This window comes from Nicotiana attenuata, unplaced genomic scaffold, assembly GCF_001879085.1.
Source record: "Nicotiana attenuata strain UT unplaced genomic scaffold, NIATTr2, whole genome shotgun sequence".
NCBI classification, from domain to species: domain Eukaryota; kingdom Viridiplantae; phylum Streptophyta; class Magnoliopsida; order Solanales; family Solanaceae; genus Nicotiana; species Nicotiana attenuata.
The window spans coordinates 61722-70861 of NW_017671148.1; positions in this window are offsets into that span (position 1 = coordinate 61722).

Below are 9140 nucleotides of genomic sequence, written 5' to 3' on the forward strand. Positions count from 1 at the left end.
ATCCTTTTGTTTTGCAGAAAATGAGGCACGAGGTCCCCAGATTCGGTATGGTTAGCAACATCCCACCATTGCTACTAGATTGGTGGGAGGACCTTTCCTCAAGTGACAAGAAACACGTAAGAAAGTACTTGGGCAATCTACCTTCTCTGCTAGACATTGAGCCAAACAAGAGGTTGATCGAGGCAACCACTTTATTCTGGGATAGTGAAAGGGTTGTGTTTCATTTTGGCAACATAGAAATGACACCACTTCTAGAGGAAATTGGAGGGCTTGCGGGATTGACTTGGGATAGCCCCGGGTTATTGGTGCCAGAGAACCGTAATGGTAAAGGATTCTTAAAGATGATGGGGTTGAAGAAAAATGCTAACTTGAGATGCCTGAAGGAATCTTACATACCCTTCGAGTATATGTATGAGAGGTATGGCCATAGCAAGTCCTTCCGTACTTACCATGACGAGATCTCTCTCACTTCTCTAGGCCATATCCACGGCAGAGTGTTCGTGTTCATTGTATGCTTCCTGGGCCTGATAGTGTTCCCAATGAAAAAGGAAAGAATCCACACTAGGTTGGCCATGGTCGCCAAGACTTTGATGGAAGGGATCAATGGACAAACATACACCATAGTCCCCATGATCATAGCCGACATCTACAGGGCTCTGGAGCGTTGTCAAAGAGGGGTCCAGCATTTCGAAGGTTGTAACCTGTTGCTGCAGTTGTGGTTACTAGAACATCTTCAAAAGGGCCAGTATTGCCAAGAATTTCCACGAAGGGCTTGGAATGACCATATTGCCTTCCATCACCCTAAGCAGATGACCTACATTCCGGACAAGTTTGCTCAGCCGGAGAGTGCCAAAGAGTGGGTGGAATTTTTCGACAATCTGACCGAGGAGCAAGTGCAATGGATGTTTGAATGGTTCCCGACAGATGAATTCATCATCAGGTCCAGAGACGCTCCACACCTGGTGCTGATTGGGTTGAGAGGGATATACCTTTATGTCCCTATCCGAGTTATGAGGCAAGCAGGCAGGAAACAGGTTGTGCCAAGGGTTTCCAAGATGAGTCATTTCAGAGCAGACTTTCAAGACGACGACGTTCCTTACAAGTGCCAAGCCCAGCATGTGTGGCACTACAAAATCATTATGGAAAAAAACACCATTGAGCCCGACAGGTATCATGCAGGGTGCGAACCTCTCTACCCGGCGTTGTTAGAAGACAATCTAAAAGGAATGGTGATGCCAGGAGCCGGTCAAGGGAACAGAATCATAGACGAAGAAGCTGAAGCTCAAGTCAAGTACAACAGGCTGCGCAATAGGGTCCACGACTCTGAAGATGAGCACCAGGAAATACATGAGAGGAATGTGAGGTTGATCGAAGAGTGGAAAGAAATGGCAGTCACCTCCAACAGGAAGCTGGAATATCTGGAGCGAGGAATAGTGGAACTGGAGGGTAAGGTCATAAAGAGGATTGAGGATTTCCAGAACGCTGAAGGAGCTGAAGGAGGACATCTGACCAGAGCATACTTGCTGCTGGGTCTGCGCGAGCTGGGAGACCTGTACGATGGAGTCAGGAAGATCTAATCTGGGGAAGGTCCATCTGGGACCAAATAGGCTAGATTTACTTGCTTTCCTAAAATATAATAAGGCCAAGTGCCAGTAGTGACTTATCTTTTTCTATCATCTTAGTGTCGTTTTGGGATTCTTCTATTTTATATTATGAAATGAGGCATTTGTTGGCATCTAAGTTCTCCAAATCTACTTGTCGCTAGGCCTACCTCGGGCACAACGAGGCTCCCAAATTAGGACGTGAATTTACATTCCCGCAATGCGTGTTTAAATATTGCAACACTTCAAAATCCTTACTAACTTGTTACCTTTTGTTTTTCCTTATTTTTGATTATTCCCATCCCCTTAGGTTGGTTCACTCATACTGGCATCGTCAGCGTATTATACCAGATCTAGAGGCCCTCCACCTCCTCCTCCTCCAAGCAATACAAAAAGCAAAGGAGAAACAAAAATGGATGACTTAAGTGGTATTCGAAAGGAAAATGTTGAGAACGCAGAAACTTCAGACGGTCGGAGTACGCCGGCACCAAATGATCTAGTCCTGAGATTTGAACAAAAGATACTGGAGCTACAAGGAGAGCTAGAGCAGGTTCGCAACTTGGCGAATTTATCACTCACCCTGAATGTCCCCGACGTCAATCAGCAAAACACAAAGAACCCAGTTACCTCCCCAAAACACACCAAGCCAACATCCACAAAACCCTCCTGCACCACATCAATACACAGCCCCACCATAAAATCTCTTACCAACACCAACTCCACCGCAACACCACCACCAATCAATCCAGTACCCACCAATCCCCACTTACCACACTCCCCAAGATACACCACAACCTATCCCCGACCCTCAAAACTCAACCAGCAGACATCACTACACCCAAGTCCCTAACACTCATCAGAACAACCTCATATATGTGGAGACCATACCTCACTTTACTCAGCCCACTTCCTATACACTAGAATTCTCAGAGAAGGACCAGCTGATTAAAAACATGGCTAAAGAACTCAAGAAATTGACGAGCCGGGTTCAGGGTGTCGAAGGCGGTAAAGGAATAGAAGGGTTGAACTATGAAGACTTATGCATACAGCCGGATGTGGAACTGTCAGAGGGGTACAAACCTCCTAAGTTTGAGATGTTCGACGGCACAGGTGATCCTAAGGTCTATCTAAGGACATATTGCGACAAGCTTGTCAGAGTCGAAAAGGACGAGAAGATCTAGATGAAACTCTTCATAAGGAGTCAACCTCGTGATGCTTTGTCCTGGTACATCAACCAGGATCCCAAGAAATGGTCCAATTGGGTAGGTATGGCATCGGATTTCATGGACCGATTCAGGTTCAACACAGAAAATGCACCCAATGTTTTCTACATCCAGAATCTTAAGAAGAAACTCACTGAGACTTTCCGCGAATATGCTACCCGTTGGAGGTCAGAAGTGGCCAAGGTCAGGCCATCTTTGGACGAAGAACAAATGAACAAGTTCTTCGTCAGAGCACAAGACCCGCAGTATTACGAAAGGTTGATGGTTATTGAAAACCACAAATTCTCCGATATCATTAAACTTGGGGAAAGAATTGAGGAAGGCATCAAAAGCGGGATGGTAACGAATTTTGAGGCATTGCAGGCCATAAATAAGGCATTGCAATTGGGCGGCATATCAAAGAACAAAGACGTTGGGGCAGTAATGGTGGCTCAAGGCCCAAAATCGCCACTTACCAATCGAACACCTCCACCCACATATCAAGCACCTCCATCCACATACCAAGCACCACCACCTACATATCAACCATCATCTCCTAGATACTCCCAACCAGCCACTGTATATCATACCTACAACTACCAACCACCTCATTTCCAATTGCCTCCGACTCGCCAAAATTATCCAAGACCAAGACCCAATTTCGACCGCAAGCCACTCAGACAATACACCGCCATCGCTGAACCCATTGACCAGCTATATGAAAGATTGAAAGCTGTAGGTTACGTCACGCTTGTTCCCGCTGTGGCACTAGAGAATCATCCCAATGGGTCAATCCTAATAAAACTTGTGCATACCATTCCGGTATGAAGGGGCACACCACTGACGAGTGCCGAGCATTGAAAGACAAGATCCAGACGCTGATTGACAACAAGGTTATACAGGAAAAGGAGGCCACACCCAATATTCGCAGCAACCCTCTCCCTGATCATAGAGGTGGTGGAATACATGTGATAGAGACGAACGAAGAATGGGACCCTTAGGGGCTGATTGGGCTTATTTGGGAAGGTGTGACTTCAAGCCCTTAGTCACACTTACCCCTATTATGGTACAGACTCAGTCACCAATCGAGGTTAAGGTAGCCACATTAGTTCCATTTGAGGTAGAGGTCCCGTGGCCACCCTGTTCCGTTTGAAGTAGAAGTGGTCACACCGTTCATAGTGACAGTATTGACCACACCTCCTTTCCATTCAAAAGCGATACCTTGGGATTATGTTGACGAAGCTAGACGCAAAGGAAAGGCAAAGATGGAGGAATCCGATGGCGCACAAGGAATGACCAGGACCGGGAGAATCTATACCCCTGGGCACCTGGGAGGGCCAAGTAAGGATGCCACTACCAAGTAGCCTGTCATTGAAACAGGACCAGATGACCTGTGGAGGAAAGTGCAAGCAAAGGAGTATTCTGTCATCGATCATCTAAACAAAACCCCAGCTCAGCTATCCATCCTGTCACTGTTACAAAACTCAGAAGCACACAAAAATGCTTTGATGAAAGTGTTGAGGCGAAGCCTACGTGCCCAATAACATCACCGGTGGAGAGATGTCTAATATGGTAGGATAGGTGTTAGAAAGTCATAGGATCACTTTCCACGAGGATGAGTTGCCACCTGAGGGTCTGAATCACAACTGGGCACTGCACATTACAGTGCGATGCGAAGACTACTTCATTGCCAGGGTCTTGGTTGACGGAGGTTCAAGCTTCAATATTTGTCCGCTAGACACTTTGAAAAGATTGGACAAAGGTTTCCATGAAATATGGACAGGAAGCATGAATTTGAAAGCTTTCGATGGGTCTCAAAGGGCCACGATCGGGGAGATCAACCTGTGTTTGCAGATGGGGCCAACTTGGTTCGACGTCGAGTTTCATGTGCTCGACATACCGGCCTCATACAATCTTCTGTTAGGCTGACCATGGATCCATGCCGCTAGGATGTGGCATCCACACTACATCAAGCCATAAAGTTCGAATGGAATCGTCAGGAGGAGATCATTCACGGGGATGGGAGTAACCCCATACACACCAGTCAAGTCGTCCCAGTTGTTGGGAATAGAGGAAGGCTAGGGGGTAACCTATCATCACATTGAACGTGTCAATACCGTCGAGAAAGATAAATGGCGGAGCAGTAAGATAGAGAGCATACTGGCATGGTTTGGGTATGAACCCGGCAAAGGGCTTGGGAAGAATCTCCAAGGTATCACTTAGCCAATACAGTTGAAGGTCACGGTACTACCTTTGGGCTCGGATATCAATACACATGGCAAAAGTATAATGATTGGTCGCCTACATGGCGCGGACCGTACTACCCTCTTGAACAACCAGTGCCACGTCTGGATCAAGCCTTTCACCAAGCTGATACAATATGGGGAACTGCAGAAGAGGAAGCATTAGCTGGGTTGAAGAATCTGTTCTTGGAGGACGAAGGCATGGACTGCAGTGCAATAATTGAGGAGGATGAGGAAGAAGGCCTCACTATTCAGGCTGTGGAGAAGGGAGCTGTTCTCAGGAACTGGACCGCCACACCATCCCGGGCCCGCCGAGTCCCTGGGTAGCTTGGCAGATTTTATTTCTATAGCCATTCTAGGCATTTAAAATTTTCAGTAACTTTGTTTTAAAGACTTGTTTTGTTTAAAAATAAATGCTCGATTCATTGAGCCGTATTTGTCTGGATGTTGTTTAATTTTAATCAAATGCATTTGCTCTTTATTATTCATTACTATTTTCTGCACTTTTCTTTCTACAGCGTTATTATAACTTTTCCTTATGAACCGGTGACTATGACATGTAATGAGGCAACCCAACATGAGGATAGTGATTCGGATGAAGAAGACGAGATACCCGAGGAAGTTTTCAGGGAGGTAGAAAACTTTGAGAATAAGCCTAAGTCCAATCTGGAAAAAACCGAAGCAGTAAACTTGGGGAACGCCGAGACCGTGAAAGAGACTCGCATCAGCATTCACTTGTCGCCAACAGAGAAGGAAGAGTACATCCATTTCCTAGAAGAATATGAGGACATTTTCGCATGGTCATACGATGACATGAAAGGTTTGAGCACGTCCATAGTGGCTCACAAGTTACCTACCAATCCAATGTGTCCGCTGGTAAAGCAGAAACTCAGAAAGTTCAAACCAGACATGAGCCTGAAAATCAAGGAGGAGGTTACCATGCAGATCAAAGCCAAGGTTCTCAGGGTGGTTGAGTACCCAAATTGGTTAGCCAATATTGTGCCGATTCCGAAGAAAGATGGGAAAGTCAGAGTATGTGTTGACTATCGGGATTTAAACAAAGCAAGTCCCAAGGACGACTTACTTTCCACTGCATTGAACTACGCTTGACCTGATTCCCGTTTAAGAGGGGATACGTAGGCACCCTTATGGGTTCGGTCATATCATAATAAAATTTCCATTTCCCCCCAAGATCAGAAACTGGGGCAGAATTTTGAGGAGGGCCCTCAAAATTCCAGAGCAAGTCTAGCCAACGCCAACATATGTCAGACAGTCAGGAATCAGTTAGGAAACTGGGGTAGGATTTTGAGAATGATTCTCAAAATTCTGAAGAAGGTTCAACAAGACTCATTACTCGCAAGTGGCCGAAGGATCATCTACCAAACTGGGGCAGAATTTTGAGGAGGACCCACAAAATTCTTACATAAGAAAGTTGCAGTGTCTCTGAAATGTGTTGCAGTCATTGGTTCATCTAAAAATCACTTGATATATCAATACGTTTCTAAGTAACTCTATTTTTCATCAATAATTGCATATTTTCAAAAACTTTATTTCCGTAACAGTCAAGTGTTAACCAGGGGAGCTCGAAAGGCCTCCAGAACGGAGCAAAGCAAGGCCAGCGGACGAAGGCACGAACCAACCTCCCCTCACAAAACTTATAATTTTTCTTTGAACGCAGGCACATCGTAACGATAACATCCGCAAATATATGCACTTAGCAAGATTACTATCAATCAGGCCATCAGACACCGAATATATCTCCAGCTAAGACATATGCCACTCTTATTCCCTTCTTGCTCTTTGCATGGGACTAATCCCTGTCCCGCATATCTGCATGAGACTAATCCTTGCCTCCCTATTTGCGTGAGGCTAATCCCTGCCTCCCTATCTGCATGAGGCTAATCCTTGCCTCCCCATTTTCATGAGGCTAATCCCTGCCTCCCCTATCTGTATGAGGCTAATCCTTGCCTCCGCATTTGCATGAGGCTAATACCTGCGTCCCCTATCGGTAGGAGGCTAATCCTTGCCTCCGCATTTGCATGAGGCTAATCCCTGCCTCCCCTATCTGTATGAGGATAATCCTTGCCTCTGCATTTGCATGAGGCTAATCCCTGCCTCCCCTATCTGCATGAGGCTAATCATTGCCTCCGCATTTGCATGAGGCTAATCCCTGCCTCCATAATTGCATGAGGCTGATCCTTGCCTCCATATCTGCGTGAGGCTAATCCCTGCCTCTGTATCTGCATGAGGCTAATCCTTGCCTCCATATTTGCATGAGGCTAATCCTTGCCTCCACATTTTCATGAGGCTAATCCTTGCCTCCATAATTGCATGAGGCTAATCCTTGCCTCCCTATCTGCATGAGGCTAATCCCTGCCTCCATATCTGCATGAGGCTAATCCTTGCCTCCATATTTGCATGAGGCTAATCCTTGCCTCCCTATCTTGCATGAGGCTAATCCCTGCCTCCATAATTGCATGAGGCTGATCCTTGCCTCCATATCTGCGTGAGGCTAATCCCTGCCTCCGTATCTGCATGAGGCTAATACTTGCCTCCATATTTACATGAGGCTAATCCTTGCCTCCACATTTTCATGAGGCTAATCCTTGCCTCCATAATTGCATGAGGCTAATCCTTGCCTCCCTATCTGCATGAGGCTAATCCCTGCCTCCATATCTGCACGAGGCTAATCCCTGCCTCCATATTTTCATAAGGCTATTCCTTGCCTCCCTATCTTGCATGAGGCTAATCCCTGCCTCCATAATTGCACGAGGCTAATCCTTGCCTCTATATCTGCATGAGGCTAATCATTTCCTCCCTATCTTGCATGAGGCTAATCCCTGCCTCCATAATTGCATGAGGCTAATCCTTGCCTCCGTATCTGCATGAGGCTAATCCCTGCCTCCATAATTGCATGAGGCTAATCCTTGCCTCCATATTTGCATGAGGCTAATCCTTGCCTCCATATCTACATGAGGCTAATCATTGCCTCCACGTTCGCATGGGGACTAAGCATTGACCCTCCTTGCATAAATATCGATCTATTCTGGTACTATCTATTTGTTTTCGATTGGGCTAAGCTCTGCCCTTCATTTCACAAGACTAAGCCTTGTCTTGGTAACATCATACTATTGAATCTCATGGGCTGAAATATCGCCAATCTGTCCAAAGGCGTCATAATTTAAAGGCATCATCCTCATAGTCGGAAGACACCACGCCATAGCCTGAGGATCTCTTAAATTTGCATATCATTGTTCAAAGGCATCATGGTTCGGAGGCACCATGGCCTGAGAACATCATTTCATGGTTTGCGAATCCCGCACTAAACAATTCATGGCCCAGGACATCATGGTTTGAGGACTTCATCCTTAAACCGTCCGAAGACAACTTTCATGGTCCAAAGGGAATCTGCATCATGTTTAAATTTTTGCACAAATACATGTTTGCAGCATCTCTTTATCTGCAGGTGACCAGTAAGCAACCACTATCCTAGCAGGAGCGACCTCGCTCCAATTCATTCAACCATCTCATACCTGGACCATTCACCATAACCACTCTTGCATCCAGTCCGAAATCTCGTGCCCGTTCTTGTAATGACTTCATCGGTATATTCCGCCAATGAATCCAGAACTACACATGACCTGATTCTTGTAAAACCAGGGATAAATATATAGGCAGCTCAAAGACCGGAGTCCGGCCTCTATCTTTCAAAACATCCTATCCAGTCAAAATTGACCATCATGTCTTTACCCGGAAACTCTTTCATCCTTCCCGGGTAAAGAGGGGCAGCTGTTGATACCCAATTTTTCCCATAATATTTTCAAACCATGCTTTGGCACCAATTAGTATTTTTCATACAATTTCTGCGTTCTTAAAATATTTCAATTAATTTATCCCAGCATTTTTATTTATAAAACAATCACTGATTGCATCACAAAATAGTTCAATAATAATTTTTGTGGCTTAATTTTATTATTTGCATCTGTATTAAGTTTCAATTATTGCACAAATAGCCACATTTGTATTTTTAGGACGCAATTGCAATTACTTTGCAATTATAGCCTATGCATGCATTATTTTATTATTTTACCAGA